Source organism: Haemaphysalis longicornis, unplaced genomic scaffold (assembly GCF_048455015.1).
Source record: "Haemaphysalis longicornis isolate Haplotype H1 unplaced genomic scaffold, Haemaphysalis longicornis Haplotype H1 scaffold_2, whole genome shotgun sequence".
Lineage (NCBI taxonomy): Eukaryota > Metazoa > Arthropoda > Arachnida > Ixodida > Ixodidae > Haemaphysalis > Haemaphysalis longicornis.
Genome location: NW_027526295.1, coordinates 103,412,570 through 103,436,630, shown reverse-complemented (window position 1 = coordinate 103,436,630; position 24,061 = coordinate 103,412,570). Strand labels below are relative to the sequence as shown.

Sequence of the window (24,061 nt, the reverse complement as noted above, 5' to 3'; positions counted from 1 at the left end):
AAATTCCACAACACCTCTCCCGCAGCAGCTGCACGAGGTGATGGCATCCGGTGTTGCGCCGATGAACGGGTAAGCAGCACTCAGGTGGAGTCCAGACCTGTGGCACTCAAAGTTCTGGTGCTTTGTACCTTCCTTGGCTTTGTATGCCTCGAAAGCATCTTGCTCATGTTCTAAGCTCCACATGACGGCAGGAACTCTGAGAGAATTTTTTTCAGGGTAGCAAATCGATTTTGCCAGTGATAAGCTAGGACACTGCACACTCGTGTGGCACACACTTTTCATCACTGACGCAGTCACTCGGCCAGCACGGTAAAGGAACCAGTCTGGCGAGTTACTTTGTTGCCTTGTTGCAGCCTCAAATGTATTAACTGTGTCATCCCTGATGGAAAAAGTGGCAAGAAAGTCGTCAGCCTTCTTCAAAAGCGTGTCGAGGTTGTCTTCCAAGTTCTCTTCGAGATACAGCTTCCTCAAGTGGGCAGGCTGTGTTTTTACAGGCTCCTGAAGGCTTTCGCAATACTCTGGAAGCACAGAAAATACTGCAGGTGTGACACCTGTGCTCTGAAATGCTCTGTACAGGTCGCCAAGCTCCTCTCGGGTTGCTGGTGGGATGTCCATTCGTTTTTTTTATTCGTTCACTGCTGAACTGCTGCTGTTAGTGATGTCGTCCAGTTATCGCTTCTTCCCTCTCGACGAAGTGAAGTCGATGTCCTTTAGCCTCTTGAACTCCACCTTCTCCACGAACGCAGGAAGCCAGGTGTTCGTTTTTGAGGTGCAGCTTGTAGCGTTTTTCATCTTCACACCTGTTTCAACTGCATACCGGCAGGCTCCAACATGAGAACAGGCCTTACCTGCTCCTGCAATACAGGTGCAATGAGCAGTGAGCCCGACCCCGCTTTTCAAGCAAAAAATCCACACATCCAGAGGCTGGTCCCGCAACCTTTGCGAATGGTTCACCTGCGAGAGAAAAAAATGCAATGCACAAGTTTTTCTTGCCCACATCTCTGCGCGAGTGCTCGTCACTGCTGATCGTGTCTCAAAACGTAACCGGCAACCGCGAAGACTTGTTCTAGCGCGACCGTGTCTATTTCGAGCATTCCGTGCACGATTTCCGAACCGACGATATAGTAAAAAAGATCCCGGCTGCTTACCTCTCCGAGCAGAAGCACTTTGTCGTCTTGTAGCTGCTTAGCCGACAGGAACTTCACCCACCCGCTCGTGAAGGAATTATATGCTTCGGTAGACTTGAATGCCTTCATCTCTTCTAGTGTGAGGAAGTTGGCAGAAAACACGAGGTAGTTGAGGATGTCGCCGTAACTTATCTCAGGAAACAAGTCCACATCGCCGGCCGTGTCCATGCCCGGTCTTAGCATGAATTGGTCCTCGTTGTCGCACAGCCGCATCGTTTCCGCATACCGCACGCGTGCAGGCCCCGTAAGGTCCGAGCGGTAGGTCGCGTTTAAAGGTTTTTTGCTCGCTACCAGCGGTATGCCGCAGGGAAAGCGCGAAAAGCGACTAGCTCAGCAGCAAATGCGTGCGCTCCCCGAGCTGCTCATGCCGCAATGCCGGAACCACTGCACCAATATGGCTACCGCCGCGCGAGCGCTCGAGCGTGACGTCACGTGCAAGCTATGTATAAGCAGAGTCCTTCAATACTTTTGAATGACTCTGGTATAAGGTATTGCAGTCTTGCAGTGCCTGACATGGCCGCTGTGGAAGTACAAATACTGGCGCGTGTACGTAGGTTTCCTGCAGAGATTAGCCTGAAGTCTGCCCTCAGAAACTGTGACAATAACATCCAGGTAATTTATGCTGTGCGTAGAGTAGGAATGAGAGAGGGAGATGGTAGGATGCGCAAGGTTAAAAGCCTCAATAAACGCAAGAACTTCCATTTCACCGTGCTGCCAAATCATGAATATATCATCTATATACCTTTTGTAGTACAATGGATTCAAACTTTGGGTTGCGAGGAAGTTTGTCTCTAGACATCCCATAAAGATGTTCGCGTAGTTAGGCCCGATTTTGGTTCCCATTGACGGTCCGCTGACTTGCACGTAATTGACACCTTCAAACTCAAAATTGTTAAGTTCAAGGATAATGTGAAGGAAAGTTTCAAGGGTGAGAGAATCGATAGGTTTGTCACCCGCCGACCCCTCATACGCACATGATACAGCGGTGATCCCATCGGCATGCGGAATGTTAGTGTACAGCGACACATCTAGGGCAACAAGTAAACAGTTGTTGTGAATTTCCATCTTCATTTTATCTGAGAGAAAATCATTTGTATCCTTAATGAAGGATGGAAAGCTGGGGGGAATGTCGCGAATGAGAGAGTCGACATACCGCGAGAGGTTCTCGGTTACAGTACCAATGCCAGAGACAATGGGGCGACCTGGGTTGTTATTTTTATGAATCTTAGGAAGAAGGTAGAATCTACCGGCTATTGGGCTTAAGGGGATAAGAGAACGAGCAGTTGTTTCAGTTATTTCTTGATCTTGAACAAGTTCAGTGAGTTTTTCTTTTACAATTAGCTTATAATCATTAGTGGGATCGCTAGGGAGTACTTTGTAGAACGCAGATTCTGATAGTTGTCTATGAGCCTCGTTGACATAGTCAGCTTTGTCGAGGATCACGATGGCGCCTCCTTTATCGGCCGGTTCGATTACTATTTCGGGGCAGCCTGCGAGTTCCTCCAGGGCTTTCTTTTCCTTGTTTGTGATGTTACAGCGGAAAGGGATTTGCTTTTGGTAGGCTGCCCGTACGTCGCGATGAACGGCTTTAATATACATGTCGAGGCATGTATCGCGCTGCGTGGGAGGGGTCCAGTGCTTATGGCTAGGTAACGCGGTTCGGGCTTCGTCGGTTGGAGGACGGTCATGGAAGTACTCTCTCGGTCTCATATTTCTGGCGAAGTTGTCGAAGTCCTTAAAAAGTTGAAATTCGTTGAAACCGCCAGTTGCCGGGCAAAAATTCAGACCTTTTGACAAGGCGCTCATCTGATCTGGTGACAGGGTAATACTAGAGAGGTTCATCACATTTCCGGTGAGATTTTCGTTAGTTTCAGTAGCCTGGGGAGAGGTTACAGAAGGGGAATAAAAATTTGGGTTTGCGTTGGCAGACTCGCTAGTACTGGCACTAATGAGAGCTTGTGAATGGTTAGTATTTGGCGCGTTTAAGGGGCGATTTTCATGTGCATTCCCAGATAATGGATGGCCATTAGTAATGGGGCTAACTTTATTCTTGCGGATCTTGTCATTGCTAGGGATATTATCTCGGGAAAATTTACGGACTTTTTTTCGGATATAGCGGATGCCTTTTTGGATTCGTAGGTGCGTAGAAGGCCTGATTCTCTTTCGCTTAGATCCCTACTAAGAATTTCCTCTTGCTGGCGGAGGGAATGGGACATAGTCTCGTAGTGATCTAGAATTATCTGCGTTAATTGCAAGGATGCGTTGTCTAGTACTTGTTGCCACTTTTTTTTGTTGGAAGGGGACAGTTCGGCAGTTGCAGGTCTCAGTCTAACCCTCAAACCCATGGGAGCTACCTCGGCAGACAAATACTGTGAAAGTGCGGAAACGTGCATTTGGGAACGTATGCGTTTTTCAGTAATCTTTCTTAATTTTAAGAACTGTTTTGATACTGGGTAGGAAGCTGCATTACCGGGTTTTTTGGAGCTTAGTCACTTAGTCGGCGCAGAAGACACTTTCTTGCGAAGGTTTTAGGCTGACTTTGGGCGTCCGATAGCAGTGCGGATCCGCTGCTGGCGTTTTCCAGTGGCTCGGTTGTGGTTGAGGCTTCGGTGGCCGTTGTTCCTGAGGGCGGGCGCGGCAGGCTCTTGGCGGGGCGCACTCTCGGGGATGGGCTGCAGGCGATGCGTCGGTGCTCCGAGGCCGTGGTCGCAGGAGCACGTACGGGTTGCAGGCTGCGGCGGACGTCCGGGGACTCTGGGTGTGGGTCCCTGGCGCTCAGCGGAAGGTCCGTGGCCACGGTGGTCACGGCGGCAAACGGGGCTGGCCGGTTGGACCGTGTGTCCGGGGACGTCGTGGAGGGGGTTGGGCTGGAGGGGAGCAGAGGCAGCGGTGGGAAGTCATGGTCGTATGAGGCCCCTGCGCGAGCTTGGGTGGCGGTGCATGCGACCTCGCGCCACCCAGGAGGGTTGCAGCGCTTTTGCGTGAAGCAAAGCTCGCGGATGTGGCTAGCAAGTACAGCAACACCCTCGAAGCTGGGGTGCAGACCATCAGCAGCAAGGACTCGGGGGGCGGGGAGATGCTGGAAGCCGTGTTCAATGAAGCGGACATAGCGAGAGTGGCGGCCGAATTCGCGCAGAAGAGAGTTAAAGCGTCGTGCTTTTTCGTTGCAGCCAATGGCAAAGCGGGAGCTGCGGTAGTCACGGTGGCGGTTAGCGGAGCGAAAAGAATCAATCAAGCTGGCGTAGATGGTAGAGATGTTAGGCCGAGATTGAAGAATAAGGTCAGTCAGCGAGCGGTAGTTACAAAAAGCACGTTCACCAGAAGAAGAGCTCAGGTCATTAGTACCGACAAGCAGAAAAACTGTGTTAGAGCAAGTAGGTATGGAGTGAATGAGTAAGCGTGCGAAAGAAAGTGTCGTCTGCGCCGACAAACTGACTAGGACTCGGAAAACCCGGTAATGCAGCTTCCTACCAAGTATCAAAACAGTTCTTAAAATTAAGAAAGATTACTATAAACGCATACGTTCCCAAATGCACGTTCCCGCACTTTCACAGTATTTTTCTGCCGAGGTAGCTGCCATGGGTTTGAGGGTTAAGCTGAGACCTGCAACTGCTGAACTGCCCCCTTCCAACAAGAAAAAGTGGCAACAAGTACTAGACAACGCATCCTTGCAATTAACGCAGATATTTCTAGATCACTACGAGTCTATGTCCCATTCCTTCCGCCATAAAGAGGAAAGTCTTAGTAAGGAGCTAAGCGAAAGAGAATCAGGCCTTCTACGCAGCTACGAATCCAAAAAGGCATCCGCTATATCCGAAACAAGAGTCCGTAAATTTTTCCGAGAAAATATTCCTAGCTATGACTACACCCGTAAGAATAAAGTTAGCCCCACTACTAATGGCTGTCCATTATCAAAAAACGCACATGAAAATCACCCCTTTAACGCAATTAACGTGCCAAATACTGACCACTCACCAGCTCAGATTAGCCCCGGTTCTAATCAGTCTTCCACCGCAAACCCGAATTTTTATCTTCCGTTTGTCAACTCTCCCCAGGCTATCAAAGCTAACAACAATCTCACTGAAAATGTGATGAACATTACCATGTCACGAGTTCAGATGAGCGCCCTGTCAAAAGGTATGAACTTTTGCTAGGCAACTGGCGGTTTCGATGAATTTCAACTTTTTAAGGGCTTATATAATTTCGCCAGGAATAGGGGACTGCGTGAGTACTTCCATGACCGTCTTTCAACCGACGAAGGCCGAACTGCATTACCTAGCCATAAGCACTAGACCCCTCCCACGCAGCGCGATACATGCCTAGACATGTACATCTAAGACGTTCATAGCGATGTACAAGCAGCGTACAAAAACCAAATCTCTTTCCGCCGTAACATTACAAAGAAAAGAAAGCCGTGGAGGAACTCGCACGCTGCCCCTAAATTGTAATCAAACCGGCCGATAAAGGAGGCGCCATCGCGATCCTCGACAAAGCTGTCTATGTCAACGAGGCTCATAGACAACTATCAGAATCTGCGTTCTACAAAGTACTTCCTAGCGATCCCACTAATGATTATAAGCTAATTGTCAAAGAAAAACTCACTGTGCTTGTTCAAAATTAGGAAATAACTGAAACAACTGCTCGTTCTCTTATCCCCTTAAGCCCAGTAGCCGGTAGATTCTACCTTCTTCCTAAGACTCATAAAAATAACAACCCAGGTCGCCCCATTGTCTCTGGCATTGGTACTGTCACCGAAAACCTCTCGCGCTATGTCGACTCTCTCATTCGCGACGTACCCCCAGCTTTCCATCCTTCATTACGGATACAAATGATTTTCTCTCAGATATCATGAAGATGGAAATTTCTAACAATTGTTTACTTGTTACCCTGGATGTCGTGTCGCGATACACTAACATTTCGCGTGCGGATGGAATCACCTTTGTATTATGTGCGTATGAGTGGTCGGCGGGTGACAAACCTATCGATTCTCTCACCCCTGAAACTTTCGATCACCTTATTCTTCAGCTTAACGATTTCGAGTTTGATGGTGTCAATTACGTGCAAGTCAGCGGACCGTCAATGGGAACCAAAATCGGGCCCAACTACGCGAACATCTTTATGGGATGTCTAGAGACAAACTTCCTCGCAACAAAAATTTGTAGCTACTGTACTGCTAAAGGTATACAGATGATATATTAATGATATGGCAGCACGGTGAAATGGTAATTATTAGGTTTATTGAGGCTTTTAACATTGCGCAACCTACTATCTCCCTCTCTCACTCCTACTCTACGCACAACATAAGTTTCCTGGATGTTACAGTCACAGTTTCTCAGGGCAGGCTTCAGAATAATCTCTACAGGAAACCTACAGACACGCGTCAGTATTTGCACTTCGACAGCAGCCTTGTCAGGAACTGCAACACTACAATACCTTATAGCCAATGTCACTGTTTTAAGCGAATCTGCAAAACCCAAGCGGATTTCGATTCCAACTGCAGAGAACTAAACCACGCTCCCGAATCAAAAATACCCAGAGCAGGTGATCGACCACGTGATTACACGAGCGAACCAGTTGAACCGCACCGAAATTCGCACCCATTCGCACCGCACCCATTCGTCCCCTTCTCCGAAAGTTGCATCCGTACTAAGGATACATCGCAATATCCTTGATCAAAGTTAGCGCCTAAAAAGAATATTTCTCGAGCGGCCACGCGTCGTGTATAGACGCAGCAAAAATTTGGGCGACGTTCACACCAAATCCAGCATCAGCTGACCGCAGACTACTGGTTGCAAGACCTGTAAGAAACCACGGTGTATGATATGCCCACAAATGGCCACCACACAGCGCGCCGCCAGCACAGTTTCAAACTATTATGTTAATGTAAAGGGAAACATAAACTGTGCTTCCGCCAACGTCGTATACCTGCTTGACGGCACCCTTTGCGGCAAACAATACATCGGTTAGACTGAAACACACCTTCGTTTGAGGTTTAACAATCAGCGCTCTCATGCAAAAACCTGCCCTTCATTGCCTCTATCAAAGCATGTTAGCACTGCTGGTCATTGTTTTGAACATCTGAAGGCCAAAATTCTTGCATCTGGTTTTAAAACGCATCACAATCGCGAGGTTCGTGGGTCCGACCTCATCTATAAGCTTAAGTCATCGTCATTTGGCATAAATGAAAGTTTTGGGTAATTGATGTGTCTTTCGTTCTATTAAACATTCGGCTGCATTTCTCAGGATAGCGTTATGCCTGTTCATTTCTTTCCCTCGATAATATTCTCCCATCAGTTGGCGGCTCCCTGTAGATGGTTATAGTTTCGTGCTAGCACCGCGTTTTTTAGCGCAGTGGCTTCACTAAACAAAATTTGACCAGCAAGTCTGGACATTATGTTTGAGAAGAAGAATGGAACTCTTAAGAAAGGAAGTTCTCTTCCTGAAACGTCAGTAAACTTTTATGTTTTGTAATGTCTTGCCCGTATGTCTCTGTCTCCACTTACCTTATATATATATATATAATATATATATATATATAGCAAGGTTGCAGTCGTCATATATATATATATATATATGACGACTGCGTCATATATATATATATATATATATATGTCATATATATATATATATATATATATATATATATATATATATATATATATATATATATATATATATATATATATCTATATAGTGTTGGACCTCTGGGTCCTCCAGCTGCGGCGCGATGCTCAGGAAGGGGAGCGACACGTCGTGATAGTATGAGGCTTTTTATGGAAAACTAGAAGAAGAAGCGGGCGCGAGCCGGCGCAGCCACATGAGCATGCGGCAGCTCGTGAAGCGTAATGAAATGATGATGGTTAGCGTCGTCTGCTGCAAGGGGTGACGAAGAGGAAGTCACAACATATAGTATAAGTAAAGAGTCGGATACACAGCAAGAACAATAACAAACAATGTTTACTTACGTAGCGGCAACGGGACTTGCCTTCATCAGAGTAAAGTTACATGATGGATATATGAAAAATTCGATATAAAAAATATGGGCTCTGAGACCTCACCTATGGCGGGCGATCACTTACTGATCGTCGCATTCAAGAATGACAACTAATTCCGCACTCACGACGCAACAGGACGCTTTATTTCCATGAAAGAAAAAATCGCTGATCTTGGTCTGCTTCTTCGTCCAGGAGATGAAATTAAAGACGCTGGTCTCGATCTTCTCGAGGCTACACAACTAGAAAATTCCAGCAGTACGCTGCGCCTTCGCACAACATGCACGCAAAAGAAGAACAGCGCGCACGTACCACAAGAACTTTGAAGGTAACAATTCCAAGGCTCTCTGAATGGACTCCAACATAGCGCTCGCGATGGTCATCTCCGAGAGAAAAAGTGATCTCCGAAAGGTGCAGGACAACTGGCCAAACAGCAGCAACAGCAGCAAAATGCAAAAGAAGGAGGAGGCCGCCAGCGCCTTCGTTCCCTCATCCCTTTCCCGAGACGACATCAGGGGAAGACAGACCCAGATAGAGAGAAAAAAAAACTTTTTCGGCAAGCTGATGAACGTACGCAGCCGCAAAAAAAAATAGAAAGTCGGAGCATCCCTGCCTCACACTGTCACATTTGCGTTTGGGCTTGTGTGCCTAGAGAGATTTAGCATACCGTGCTCCTTCCGCTAACCCTACGGTGGCCGGTAGCGGGGCCCGACTGGGCAAGCGCAAATTCGTTCCGGTAGGGGGAATTAGTACCGTGAGCCAGTCTTCGTCATGCCCGCGCATTCCTCCACATCCTCCTCAACCTCAATCGGGGGTGCAGTGACCGCCGAATAGCACCTTCCAGCTCGCGCGGCGTTCGATATATCCAATGTCGGGAAAAATACGGTTCGATATAAACGTACGAATTCCTATACTTTTACACAGAATTTTCAAGGGGATAATTTATGATTCGATATAGACAATAATTCGATATACCCGTGTTCGATATATCCGTGTTCGACTGTATATATATATATATTGGAAACGTTGGAAATAAATCGAAACGTTGGAAATAAAGTCTCCGAAGAGCGTACTTCTACTTTGTGTATATATATATATATATATATATATATATATATATATATATATATATATGTATGTATACACAGAAAGAAATGCCGGCAGTCTACAACGCCAAAGAAGGCATAGGGGAATGGCTGGACTATTTTTTACCGTTAGTGAAATTACATTTTTTTATATTAATTGAAGCGAGAAAGAAAGAAAAACACGCGCCCAGAGTGGGGACCGAACCCACGCCTTTCGATTCGGTCCCCACTCTGGGCGCGTGTTTTTCTTTCTTTCTCGCTTCAATTAATATAAAAAAATGTAATTTCACTAACGGTAAAAAGTAGTCCAGCCATTCCCCTATGCCTTCTTTGGCGTTGTAGACTGCCGGCGTTTCTTTCTGTATTTCCTAACGAGCCCCGCATTTCCTAACCATATTATCCTGCTATATATATATATATATATATATATATATATATATATATATATATAGTCTGAAAAGATAAAAACTCACACAGAGCGCGAAAAAAATAACGTTAGTAGAGAGAGAGACAAACGAGAAAGACGTAGAAAATAAAAATACGTTTACTGACGTTTCTGGGAGAGGACTCCCTTTCTTCAGAGTACAAAATAAGTTCGTTTCAGAGCTATATATATACAGAAAACGTAGCAAGGGCGAGGGCAATGTAAGAGGAGGGAGAGTGTGTACAAATGGATTATGGTTGGTGGGTAGCAAAAGAAGGAAGAGAGAACGGGAAAATAAATTATAAAAAGGATAATAAGAACACACAGTCACGCGGTACGAACTTGGAAAAAAAGAGAGAGAGAAGAACCAAACAGAGAAAAAAAAATAATAAAAAAACTAATAATAAATAACAAGGTAATTTTCATCCCCCGTAGCAACGGGGGTGAAAGAGGGGTCAAAACAAGATATGCCCATGCCCGTGTTTGACATGTGCAAAAAGATTAGTCACGCGGAACGAAGATGTTCCAACGAAGATATGCACACAAAGGGCGAACATCCGCCCATTCACACCCGTTCTACGAATCCAAGTAAGGTCATTCAAACAAGAGACACGTGGCTTCTGTTCGTGGGAGGCAGGGGTCGCGCCCAGAAGCAGCAGGACAGGCAGTTTCGACAGGAAAGTGTACATTGGTATACAAAAAGCGAAAAAAATAATAAAAAAATAAAATATAAAATAACCAGCTAATTTTCCCCTCCCTCGTTGCAACGGGGTGAAAGAGGGGCCAAAACAAGATATGCCCATCCACGTTTTTGACATGGGCAAAAAGATTAGTCACGCGGAACAAGGAAACGAAGATATGCAAATGCACACAAAGGATGAACATCTGCCCATACACACCCGTTCTAAGAATCCTGGTAAGGTCATTGAAACGTGAGACACGTCGCTTCTGTTGGGGGAGGCAGGGGTCACGCCAAAAAGCAGTAGCACAGGTAGTTTCGACTCGAAATGAGTGTACATTGATAGGGAAAAAAAGACAAGGTCAAAACAAGTCATGAAAAGTAAGAAAACAGGCAGGTGCACGCGTATGACGCGGCAGCAAGTGGTATTCATCTGCCCGGCGCATGGTGCCAGTTCAGGGAATGCCGAGGCGGTCAGCAAGAAATATTAGAGAACAACAATACAAAAAAGAGGACACGAAAACAATCACACACGCTCGCGTTCACAAATTAATTACAAGGTGAGAATTTCAAGGCTAAAAATGGTACTGCAGCCTTCTACCCAGAACACAATGTCCAGACTTGTTCATCAAATTTGGTTCAGTGAAGCCATTGTGCTAAAAAACTTCGTGCTAGCACGAAACTATACCCAACTACGGGAGCTCGCCAACTAATGGGAGAATATTATTGAGGGAAAGAAATGAACAGGCATAACACTAGCCTGAGGAATGCAGCCGAAATTTTAATCGGAGGAAAGACAGGTTAATTTCCCATAACTTTCATTTATGCCAAACGACGCTGATTTAAACTTATAGTTAAGGTAAGACTCACGAACCTCGCGGTCGTGATGCGTTTTAAAACTAGATTCAAGAATTGTGGCCTTCAGTTTTTCAAAAGAATGACCAGGAGTGTTAACATGCTTTGATAGAGGCAAAGAAGGGTAGGTTTTAGGGGCGAAGCTCCTTAATGCGTGGGTCTGTTCATCCTCGACGTATGTATGTAGCCACCTCTAGTTTAGTTCTTGGATTGTTTACTAGATGGCGGTACTTGTATATGATGAAAAGATGCGCTTGGATTGTTTACTAGATGGCGTGGCTACCTCTAGTTTAGTTCTTCGATTGTTTACTAGATGGTGGGGAGCGTTGTAATAAAATCCGTTCGCTGTTGGCGCGCGCTCGGAGTCGCCCGATGGATAAGGCTGCAGATGTGCGAGCCCGCGAGGCAGAAGCGCTCCGTGAAGCTGCGCGACCCCGCCGCCAAGATCCTGCCGTACGAGAGCGGGAGGCAGAAGCGTGTCGTCTGGCTGCGCGACGACGCTGCCAAGATCGCAGCGTTCGAGAACGAGAGGCCCAAGCGTCACGGCAATGGCGCGAGGACCCTGCCGTACGCGAAACGGCACGGCTGCGGCGCGAAGAGGATCTCCAAAACGTCAGAGAACGGGAAGCGGCGAGAAAGCGCGCGTATCGGCAGGCAGACCCCGATGCAGTGAGAGCTCGTGAGGCGTCTGCAAAACGCATCAGGCGAGCTCAGCCCCAAGGTGCCGACGCGCGGTTTAAGCGAGACTTTCTAGACGTTACGTTCGGACACAGATGTAGTGGGCGAACTTTCACTGAAGAGTCACGGTTTTACCGATGATTTCCCAACAGGAGCTTCGCCCACTCATCATCATTCACCCCGTGGATATGCTGTGAATTTTTTGCATGGGAGCGGTGATTGTTAAACCTCAAACGAAAGGGGGTTTCAGTCTGGCCAATGTATTGTTTGCCGCAGAGGGTGCATTCCAACAGGTATACGACGTTGACGGAATCACAGTTAAAGTTCCCTTTTACATTAACATAATAGTCTGAAGCTGTGCTGGCGGCGCGCAGTGTGGTGGTCATTTGTGGGCATACCTTACACCGTGGTTTGTTACAGGGCATGCAACCAGTAGTCTGTGGTCGGCTGATGCTGGATTTAGTGAGAACGTCGCCCAAATTTTTTCTGCGTCTATAAACAACACGTGGTGGCTCGGGGAATATTCTCTTTAGGCCTTCACTTTGAGCGAGGATATTGTGATGTTTCCTTAGTATGGAAGCAACTTTCGGAGAAGAGGCCGAATGTGTCAAAACGAGGTTTGTTTGTTGATTGGGTTTTGGAGCTTTTTTCGGAGAATTTCGGTCCGGTTCAACTGGTTAGCTCGTGTAATCGCGTCATCGATCACCTGCCCTGGGTATTTTTGATTTAAGAGTGCGGTTTTAAGTTCTCTGCAGTAAGAATCGAAATCCGCCTGGCTTGTGCAGATTCGCCTAAAACGGTGAGATTGGCTGTAAGGTATTGCAGTCTTGCAGTGCCTGACATGGCTGCTGTGGAAGTGCAAATACTGGCTCGTGTCCGTAGGTTTCCTGTAGAGATTAGTCTGAAGTCTACCCTGAGAAACTGTGACAGTAACATCCAGGAAATTTATGCTGTGCGTAGATTAGGAATGAGAGAGGGAGATGTTAGGATGCGCAAGGTTAAAAGCCTCAATAAACGCAAGAAATTCCATTTCACCGTGCTGCCAAATCATAAATATATCATCTATATACCTTTTGTAGTACAATGGCTTCAAACTTTGGGTTGCGAGGAAGTTTGTCTCTAGACATCCCATAAAGATGTTCGTATAGTTGGGCCCGATTTTGGTTCCCATTGACGTTCCGCTGACTTGCACGTAATTGACACCATCAAACTCAAAATTGTTAAGTTCAAGGATAAGGTGAAGGAAAGTTTCAAGGGTGAGAGAATCGATAGGTTTGTCACCCCCCGACCCCTCATACGCACATGATACAGTGGTGATCCAATCGGCATGCGGAATGTTAGTGTACAGCGACACGGCATCTAGGGTAACAAGTAAACAGTTGTTGGGAATTTCCATCTTCATGATATCTGCGAGAAAATCATTTGTATCCTTAATGAAGGATGGAAAGCTGGGGGAATGTCGCGAATGAGAGAGTCGACATACCGCGAGAGGTTCTCGGTGACAGTACTAATGCCAGAGACAATGGGGCGACCTGGGTTGTTATTTTTATGAATCTTAGGAAGAAGGTAGAAACTAACAGATACTGGGCTTAAGGGGATAAGAGAACGAGCAGTTGTTTCAGTTATTTCCTGATTTTGAACATGTTCAGTGAGTTTTCTGTTACAATTAGCTTATAATCATTAGTGGGATCGCTAGGGAGTACTTTGTAGAACGCAGATTCTGATAGTTGTCTTTGAGCCTCGTTGACATAGTCAGCTTTGTCGAGGATCACTATGGCGCCTCCTTTATCGGCCGGTTTGATTACTATTTCGGGGCAACCTGCGAGTTCCTCCAGGGCTTTCTTTTCCTTGTTTGTGATGTTACAGCGGAAAGGGATTTGCTTTTGGTAGGCTGCCCGTACATCAGGATGAACGGCTTTAATATACATGTCGAGGCATGTATCGCGCTGCGTTGAAGGGGTCCAGTGCTTATGGCTAGGTAATGCGGTTCGGGCTTTGTCGGTTGGAGGACGGTCATGGAAGTACTCTCGCAGTCTCATATTTCTGGCGAAGTTGTCTAAGTCCTTAAAAAGTTGAAATTCGTTGAAACCACCAGTTGCCGGGCAAAAATTCAGACCTTTTGACAAGGCGCTCATCTGATCTGGTGACAGGGTAATACTAGAGAGGTTCATCACATTTCCGGTCAGGTTTTTGTTAGTTTCTGTAGCCTGGGGAGAGGTTACAGAAGGGGAATAACAATTTGGGGTTGGGTTGGCAGAGTCGCTAGTACTGGCACTAATGAGAGCTTGTGAATGGTTAGTATTTGGCGCGTTTAAGGGGCGATTTTCATGTACATTCTCAGATAATGGACAGCCATTACTAATGGGGCTAACTTAATTGTTGCGGATGTTGTCGTTGCTAGGGATATTATCTCGGGAAAATTTACGGACTTTTGTTTCGGTTATAGCGGATGCCTTTTGGGATCCGTAGCTGCGTAGAAGGCCTGATTCTCTTTCGCTTAGATCCTTACTGAGAATTGCCTCTTCCTGGCGGAGGGAATGGGACATAGTCTAGTAGTGATCTAGAATTATCTGCGTTAATTGCAAGGATGCGTTGTGTAGTACTTGTTGCCAGTTTTTTTTGTTGGAAGGGGACAGTTCGGCAGTTGGAGGTCTCAGTCTAACCCTCAAACCCATGGGAGCTACCTCGGCAGACAAATACTGTGAAAGTGCGAAAACGTGCATTTGGGAACGTATGCGTTTTTCAGTAATCTTTCTTAATTTTAAGAACTGTTTTGATACTGGGTAGGAAGCTGCATTACCGAGTTTTTTGGAGCCTAGTCACTTTGTCGGCGCAGAAGACCCTTTCTTGCGGAGGTTGTAGGCTGGCTTTGGGGCGTCCGATAGCAGTGCGGATCCGCTGCTGGCCTTTTCCAGTGGCTCGGTTGTGGTTGAGGCTCCGGTGGCCGTTGTTGTTCCCGAGGGCGGGCGCGGCAGGCTCTTGGCGCGGCGCACTCTCATGGTTGGGCTGCAGGCGATGCGTCGGTGCTCCGAGGCCGTGGTCGCAGGAGCACGTACGAGTTATATATATATATATATATATATATATATATGGCGAATCAGAAAATGGGAAATGAGGGGGGGGGGGCTACGTGAAATAAGACAGAAAATAAGGGTTGCCAGTCAAGAAAACCTCGGAAACCAAAGGGGAGGTTGTGGTGGGTCATAGAAAGAGATGAAGAATTTTTTGAGTCGAAAAGAAAGTGGTGAAAAAGTGCCCACCGGGTGGGATCCGAACCCACGACCTCCAGAATAGCGGTCTGGTGCGATAACCACTACGCTACCGGCGGGGCTGTTTCCCCAGCACTTTCTGGGGTATTTATGTTAAGGTATTTTTGTCTCCTGCACTTGGGGGTGGTAGCTAGCGCCACTCGGACTACTCGGGGTGAAGGGGACCTTGTTTTTAACCCCCGGGTCATGACTCGAGTGTCTACGACATGTCGAGAGTGGTCGACCAGCGTTGTTCCCTCTTAAGCTCCCTTTGGCACCAAGACTGCCAGAACAGAGGCCCTCGCTAAGCATCTAGCGAATCAGAAAATGGGAAATGAGGGGCTTTGTGAAATAAGACAGAAAATAAGGGTTGCCAGTCAAGGAAACCTCGGAAAGCAAAGGGGAGGTTGTGGTGGATCATAAAAAGAGATGAAGAATTTTTTTAGTCGAAAAGAAAGTGGTGAAAAAATACCCGCCGGGTGGGATCCGAACCCACGACCTCCAGAATAGCGGTCTGGTGCGATAACCACTACGCTACCGGCGGGGCTGTTCCAGCACTTTCTCGGGTATTTATATTAAGGTATTTTATCTCCTGCACTTGGGGTGGTAGCCAGCGCCACTCGGACTACTCGGGGTGAAAGGGACCTTCTTTTTACCCCCGGGCCGTGCCTCGAGTGTCTACGACATGTCGAGAGTGGTCGACCAGCGTTGTTCTCTCTTAAGCTCCCTTTGGCACCAAGACTGCCAGAACAGAGGTCCTCGCTAAGCATGTAGCGAATCAGAAAATGGGAAAGGAGGGACTCCGTGGAATAAGACAGAAAATAAGGGTTGGCAGTCAAGAAAACCTCGGAAAGCAAAGGGGAGGTTGTGGTGGGTCATAGAAAGAGATGAAGAATTTTTTGAGTCGAAAAGAAAGTGGTGAAAAATTGCTTTCCGAGGTTTTCTTGACTGCCAACCCTTATCGCTTATTTTCCCTTATTTTCTATATATATATATATATATATATATATATATATATATATATATATATATATATATATATATATATATATATATATTTATATATATATAATGTGAGCATTCGCGACCACACTCCCGGAGGTGGAGAACTCCAGAGGACAATTCCCGCACCTCGTCTTCATCTGTACATACTCATCAGCACCAGCCATGCGGTACTGTTCCATCATCTTCTACGGACATGATCATCATCATCGTGTGTTGTGCGGTGCTTGCGGCTCGAACGCCTCAGTAAACGCCGTTCCTAGCCCTTGTCTCTCAAGTGGTGGAGGGTGCGTCTCGGTCCCGCTGTGTACCTCTCCGTTCACACTCCTGGAGCTCCGCTCGGGTCGCCGTTTAGCACGCCTGGCCATGCCCATGACGCAGGAATCGGCCAACGCTTCGTCCCCCGTTCCGGTGCAGTGCTTCGTCACGAGCCAGCAGCGCGATCCCCCGAAGTTCGCAGGCCGTCGGAACGAAGATGTTGAAGACTGGCTAGACAGCTTCGCAACGGTCAGTACGTTCAACGGTTGGGACGATAGGCTTAAGCTACGAAACGCCGCTTTTGCCCTCACGGAGGTAGCCGAAACATGGTATTTGAACAACGCAAGTACCATCACTGATTGGGACGGCTTCACTTCAGAGTTGCGCCTGATTTTCGGGTCCCCGGCTGCACGTGCCGCAGCTGCGAAGAAAAAACTTGCGGCCCGCGTGCAACGTCCGAATGAAACGTACACTTCATACATTGAAGACGTCCTTGCGCTCTGCCGCCGCGTTGACAAGGACATGATCGAGGCTGATCGAGTGCATCACATTCTGAAGGGTATCGAGCAGTTTGCATTCACTGCCCTGGCCCTTCAAAATCCTACGACCGTTTCGGCTGTGACTGCCACTTGCCAGCGCCTGGATGCCCTTCAGTCTTCGTGCATTCAGCCAGAAACACCAGTTCGGCAGCTTGTAGATGAAGACCTTCGTTCTCTTATACGGGCCATAATCAGGGAAGAGCTCAACAACCACGTCCCCTCATGTGCACCCAACTCCTCCTACTCCGCTGAGACGCCAGGTCTGCGAGAAATCATTAAAGAAGAGCTCTCGCCGGTGACCAGTCAGGCACCACCCGGTCTTCTGGCTCCGTTTGCCATGCCCGCGTCCTACTCCGAAGTTGCTGGACGCCCTCCCATCCCACTGGCACCGGTCAGCCCTCACCATCACCCAGGATATGTTTCTGCGTTTCCTTCTACTCCTGGGCCACAACCGTACTACTCCACATGGCGACAGACCCGTCCAGAGCCGCCGGGAAATCGTCCCGTGTGTTTTTACTGTGGAATACGGGGCCATATTGCCCGAGTCTGCCGCCGGCGTCAGCAGGATGAACGACGTGGCTATGACCTCTACGAGCGCGATGAAATGAGCCCCCGCTTCAGTTACCGACAACAAGCCTACCAGTCTCCGACACGTCGTTTCCGGCCTCCTGCTGATTCTGCTGATGTTCCTCGAAATACCCGCGAGTCTCGGCGCCGATCTCCCTCTCCGTTCTGCCGTTCGGTTTCACCCCTACGTCCCGTTGGGCACGATGATAACCGCCACTCGGAAAACTAGACCATGCAGTTTTTTGGGGGAAAACTGCATCGATTGGGACGGCACAAATTCCTCCAGAGCATCCGTCAAACTTACTGTCAGTATCAGTTGAAGGCATTTTGGTTAACGCGTTGGTAGACACTGGGGCAAGTGTCACGATTATCCATTCTGATTTGTGTGAAAGACTACGAAAAGTTAAAACTCCATACGAGGGCCCTCTATTGCATGGAGCAAACAAGGCGTCCATACGACCGTCAGGACAGTGCACAGTTCGCGTTTCTATTGAAGGAGTTTGTCACCACATCCAGTGTGCCGTGCTTTCCCCGTGCCCTTACTTGCTTATTCTTGGCTGGGACTTCCTGTCGTCGACGTCTGCGATAATTTCTTGCCGCTCGCCCAGTATCAGCCTCACGGACACAGAACATTCTGCCCTCCCTGAAACTTGTTCCCTTCGTCTCGTGTTGACTGACGACTATGTTGTGCCTCCGCGCCACGAGCGCGTCCTGTCGGTTTCTGCTGGAACAGCTATTAACGGTGACATGCTAGCCATCCCTTCTGGCCGTCTCCTTTCTCGAGGCATCGCCGTTGCTACCTGCCTCATCCGGTTTTCCCGCGGCCGCGCACTAATTCCTGTACAGAACACTACACCAGACCCAGTTCTACTTCCGGAAGGCTGCACAATCGCTTCTGTGTCCGACAACGAAATCACCATTCTTCCCAGCAGTTCCGCCGCAGCTCGTCCCTGCCCTTTGCCGAAACCAACCTCTCCTCAGCCTTCTCTCGCCCACACTATCAGCTCCGACCTTACACAAGCTGAGGCTCTCGCAGTATTGGAAATTTTAAACAAGCATCGGGGCTCCTTTGATTCCCATTCCAAGCCTTTCACCCAAACAACAACAGCCACGCATCGAATTCAAACGGATGGGGACACCATTGTTCGCCGCCGTCCGTATCGTGTCTCTTCCTCGGAAAGAAAGATAATTGAGGAAAATGTGGCAGACATGCTCAAACGCAACGTTATTCGGCCATCATTCAGTCCATGGTCCTCTCCAGTTGTATTGGTAGAAAAAAAAGACGGCTCCGTGAGATTTTGCGTGGACTATCGGGGCTTAAACAAAATTACCCGCAAAGATGTGTATCCCATGCCGCGAATAGATGACGCACTAGACTGCTTACAAGGAGCCGAATACTTTTCAAGCCTGGACCTTCGTTCAGGCTATTGGCAAATTCGCATGCATGACTCCGACAAGGAGAAGACAGAGTTTGCCACTCCCGACGGTCTATATGAATTTAATGTCATGCCGTTCGGGCTCTGCAATGCTCCCGCCACTTTTGAGCGGATGATGGATACGGTTCTTCGAGGACTCAAATGGAAAATTTGCTTTTGTTATCTTGACGACATCGTTGTCTTTTCGTCGACGTTTCATGACCATCTAAGGCGTCTCGATGCAGTCCTCACGTGCCTCTCCAAAGCCGGACTTCAGCTGAACTCGAAAAAATGCCGCTTTGCTAGTAAAACGATCAAAGTGCTCGGTCACGTTGTCAGCAAAGAAGGCATACGACCCGACCCTGACAAAGTCTCTGCAGTGCTACACTTTCCCCGACCGCTTCAAGTTAAGGAGCTTCGGAGTTTCCTGGGGCTAGCGTCGTATTTCCGTCGGTTCATCCGGAACTTTGCTACTATTGCATCCCCTCTGAACCAACTCCTACAGGCGGGAACACCTTACGTCTGGTCGAGTGAGTGCCAACATGCTTTTGAAGCGCTTAAATCCGCTCTCACTTCTGGACCAGTGCTCAGTCATTTCGACGATAGAAAGCCAATCATACTTCACACCGACGCAAGTGGGCATGGAATAGGTGCTGTCGTGCTTCAGAGCGATGCCCATCTTAAAGAGCGGCCTGTTGCTTACTGAAGCCGCTCACTCACACCGGCTGAGAGAAATTACACCATAACTGAGCAGGAGTGTCTTGCCGTCGTGTGGGCTATACAAAAGTTTGGGCCATACCTGCACGGTCGCCACTTCACAGTGGTGACCGACCATCATGCACTTTGCTGGCTGTCCTCACTCAAAAACTTGTCTGGACGCCTGGGCCGCTGGATGCTACGGCTCCAGCAGTATAACTTTACTGTCACCTACAAGTCAGGCAAGAAACACATTGACGCCGACGCCCTGTCTCGGTGTCCATTGGCCTCCCCTTCGTCTTCAGTTGTTCCGGAGCTCCCACCTCCAAAGTGTTCTCTCGCACCCATTACCTCTGAAAGCGTCGTCGGACTTTCTGATTTGCCATCTTTGCAACGTGCGGACCCCTATTGTGGCCCCATCATTGATCGGTTGACCGGCCGCGTCCCACCTCCAAACAGCCGTGCTCGCCGTCAATTGCAAAATTTCCAGCTACACCAAAGCGTGCTTTACCGGCGCAATTATCACCCTAATGGACACAAGTGGGTCCCAGTCGTCCCTCGTTCTCTCCGCCAATCAATTTTGGAAGCGTATCACGACGCAGCAACCGCTGGGCATCTTGGCTTCGAAAAGACGTACGACCGCATTCGTGGTCGCTACTTTTGGCCTGGCCTCTCGGCGAGTGTGGCTAAATACGTTGGAACCTGCTCTTCTTGTCAGCACCGTAAGCGACTGACAACCACACCTGCCGGCTTGCTGCAGCCTCTGCCCTGTCCAGTTGCGCCCTTCGACACTATTGGGATTGACTTGTACGGGCCTTTGCCTTGGACACAGTCCGGATGCCGGTGGATTGTTACGGCGGTGGACCACCTGACTCGGTACGCCGAAACAGCACCAATACGCTCCGGTACAGCCATAGAAGTGGCCGACTTTGTCTTGCGTCACATAATTTTGCGCCATGGAGCACCACGCGTCCTCCTCAGCGATCGCGGCAAGACTTTCCTCTCCAGCGTACTCCAAGAGCTTCTACGTGCTTCCGACACCGTTCACAAAACAACCTCTGGCTATCATCCCCAGACGAACGGATTAACCGACAGATTTCATAGAACCCTCTCGGACATGATTTCTATGTACATCAGCCCTGACCATCGAAATTGGGACCTAATCCTCCCATTCGTCACCTTTGCCTACAATACTGCAGTACAACGAACAACTGGATTCTCTCCGTTCTTTCTCGTATTTGGTCGCTCACCTTCCTCAATATTCGACCCAACTTTCTTCTCTGCACCGGTTTCCCCTGATACACCACTTCACGAGCAGTATATTTCAAGGCTCGCCCATTGCCGCCAGCTGGCTCGGTCCCGCACAGCAGCTCATCAGGAACTCCGCAAAGTTCGGTACGACTCCTCCTATCGCCCTGTTCGCTTTCAACCGGGAGAAAAGGTGCTTCTTTGGACTCCTGTTCGAATTCCTGGCCTTTGCGAAAAATTTCTGCACCGCTTTATGGGCCCCTACGTAATCGTCGAAGAAACGTCCCCGGTGAATGACCGCGTCACTCCAGTGGGCCCTTCCCCAGATCGCCGCCGTCGTGGCACGGAAATTGTTCACGTCTCGCGACTGAAACTGTTCCAGCGCCGTTCCCCACAATAACTTGCGGCCCGGAGGCCACTTCCGCCGGAGGGGGGGAAATTAGTGTGAGCCTTCGCGACCACACTCCCGGAGGTGGAGAACTCCAGAGGACAATTCCCGCACCTCGTCTTCATCTGTACATACTCATCAGCACCAGCCATGCGGTACTGTTCCATCATCTTCTACGGACATGATCATCATCATCGTGTGTTCTGCGGTGCTTGCGGCTCGAACGCCTCAGTAAACGCCGTTCCTAGCCCTTGTCTCTCAATATATATATATATATATATATATACAGAAAGATAGGTCGGCAGTCTACAATGCCAAAGGAGGCATAGGGGTGTGGTTAGGCTCTTTTCTTTTTCACTACGGTTAATTAACTAAACGTTAGTTTTTTAAATATACAGAAGAAAGAAAGAAAAACACGTGCCCAGAGTGGGGACCGAACTCACGCCTTTCGATTACATGTCGAATGCCTTACCAATTCGGCTATCTGGGCGACTGTGTTCTCCTTCACTTTCTGGGCTAGTTATATTTACTAGAAGTGCATCTGACGCTTGAGGGTGGTAGCCAGCGCCACTCTGACTACACGGGGAGAAGGGGACCTTCTTTTCAACCCCCGGGGCGTGACTCGAACGTAGCATAAGAGGGCTTCCCGCCAGTAACCCGCTCATGACAGGCTGTAGACGTTGCTGTTGCTGTTACCGAGGTTTTTTACTTTGTGTTCACCACGCCTTCGGCCGCATCGTCAGCGTGCCAGTTGTTTCAGTACCGGCCCCCCGGCACACCCTTGAAGGAGCAACTCACCCGGACTTTCCCCAAACATCTGCCTATCTCTGCAGTGATTGGCAATTCACAGACTCGTGACCTCGATTAGCACTTCAATCCGTATGACACAGTGGCCCCTGCTTTCGTCACCATCCGAGGAGCGGCCACGTTCGAGATAGAAAGTGATCTTCCAAGCATCTCAAGAACTGTGAGATCTATTGTTTTCCACGTCGGTGCAAGCGAGCTGGAGCTTTACGGCTGCGATGAGACCCTTCGCCGTTTTCGCCGACCGGTAAACAACACCCTTTGAACCCGACCGGAGCTCCAGAAGTTGGTCGTGTCATGTGTGGTGCCTCGTCGCACTAACCGACGGCTTGACCGACCAAATGACCACTTCTTAAAGTGGCTTAATTGGGAAGCCCGGAGATCCAACGAAACCACCAGCAGCTACTGTCATCGCCCAACCAAAGTGACGTAGGTGAACTATCAGTTTGACTCGCTCCCATCCCGTCGTTTCCTGGCTGCGGACGGGCTCCACCCCAGCTTCCAAGGAGTCGCTGTGATGGCGCAAACTTTGAGGGGTCTTCTCACCCGAGATGCAACCACGACGGCACCCGGCACACACATCTCGTCGGCTCTACGGACAGACTGCCTCCTCGCGTCGACTCGCCGAAGTCACCAGCCTGTCTCTGCTCCATCCACTGTGCCAGCCCCAGCGGTTTGTAGTGGACCACTTCCTCGCCACTCTTGTAAATATTGTCCTCCCCCTTTCGTACCTGCCCGTTTGGATTGCCTTGTGAATATAACGCGTGAGTTGGCTCAAGAACAGTAGTCCGACTCATTGCTCTCCACGCGGTCCGGCCCAACATTCATAACAAAAAGTGGTGAGCCTGCCAGGATTCGCGTGTTACCTCTAGAGAGGAGTCCGGGTGCTGTTAGCTTTAGAACCACGCAAATATTATTCCATGTATGTCGCGGGTCTGGCCAAGGGGAAAAGGGCAAAGGGTAAAAATCTTTTTCCCGTTCTGTTTCTCCTTTTTATAGTTGTTGTTTTTGCATGTTCGTTCCGCGTGACTGTGATTTTTTGGCGATGTCAAATGCGTGCATGGGCGCCTCTTGTTTTGACCCTTCTTTCACCCCTGTTGCCACGGGGGAAAGAGGAAATTACCTTGTTTAATTTCTCTTTCTTTTTTTCTTTCTGTTTCTTTTCTTGTTTGGCTCTTTTTCTCATGTTTGTACCGCGTGACTGAGGGTTCTTGTTATCTTTTGTTCCCCTCTTCCACTTCTGGCATTCTTTCGCTGCCCGCCAACCACGATCCCCTTTTAATATTTCTTCCTTCCCTTGTCCTGACCTCGCCCCTGCTACATTTCCTGTATATTTATAACCCTGCAACCAATTCTGTAGTCTGAAGAAAGGAACTATTCTTCCTGAAACGTCAGTAAACTTTTATTTCTTAAAGTTTTAATGTTTTCTCGTTTGTCTCTGTCTCTACTTAGCTTATTTTTTCGCGCTCTGTGTGAGTTTGTTTCCAGTATATAAATAACTAAATAAATAAATATATATATATATATATATATATATATATTTATATATATATAGCAAAGCGTGTTGTACCATTTGTTATAATATTTACTACGATATATACAGTGTAAATATTGTAACAAAAGGGACAACACGCTATCGTATCCCTCACTATGCTCGATGCTGAACTCGCTCATTTAAAAAGAAACCCGAACAGCATATATATATATATTAACAGGGACGCAGGAAAGTTGTCTTCACGAAGACGCAGGGGCAAAGTATTTATTAGGCGAGGTGCATAATTCGGGGAAAACATACAGAGAGCACCACTTGGTGACTAGCAATAAGGCGACCAACAACAGAGCACCCGAGCAGCTAGCTAACGCGCTCCTGCGTCGTCCTCTGCTGTGCCCATCACACGGCACGTACCCACGCGGGGGATTAGCATGTCCGTCCTACTTAATAATGCTCTCATCCCACAGACTCTCACGTGACATTACCCCCTCTCCTCAAAAGCAT

At 48.2% G+C, this 24,061-nt stretch overlaps 1 long non-coding RNA gene and 2 other non-coding genes across 3 annotated transcripts in view; 1 reads left to right on the top strand and 2 right to left on the bottom strand.

Moving 5' to 3' along the window:
- The window catches only part of LOC144167279 (uncharacterized), a 144,816-nt gene that overhangs the window by 48,093 nt on the left and 72,662 nt on the right, over positions 1 to 24,061 (top strand). The window lies entirely within an intron of this gene.
- Positions 15,156 to 15,228, bottom strand: Trnas-gcu (transfer RNA serine (anticodon GCU)). Its single transcript has one exon. It is a non-coding gene; the product is annotated as a tRNA-Ser (tRNA).
- Trnas-gcu (transfer RNA serine (anticodon GCU)) lies at positions 15,620 to 15,692 on the bottom strand. The gene has a single exon. It is a non-coding gene; the product is annotated as a tRNA-Ser (tRNA).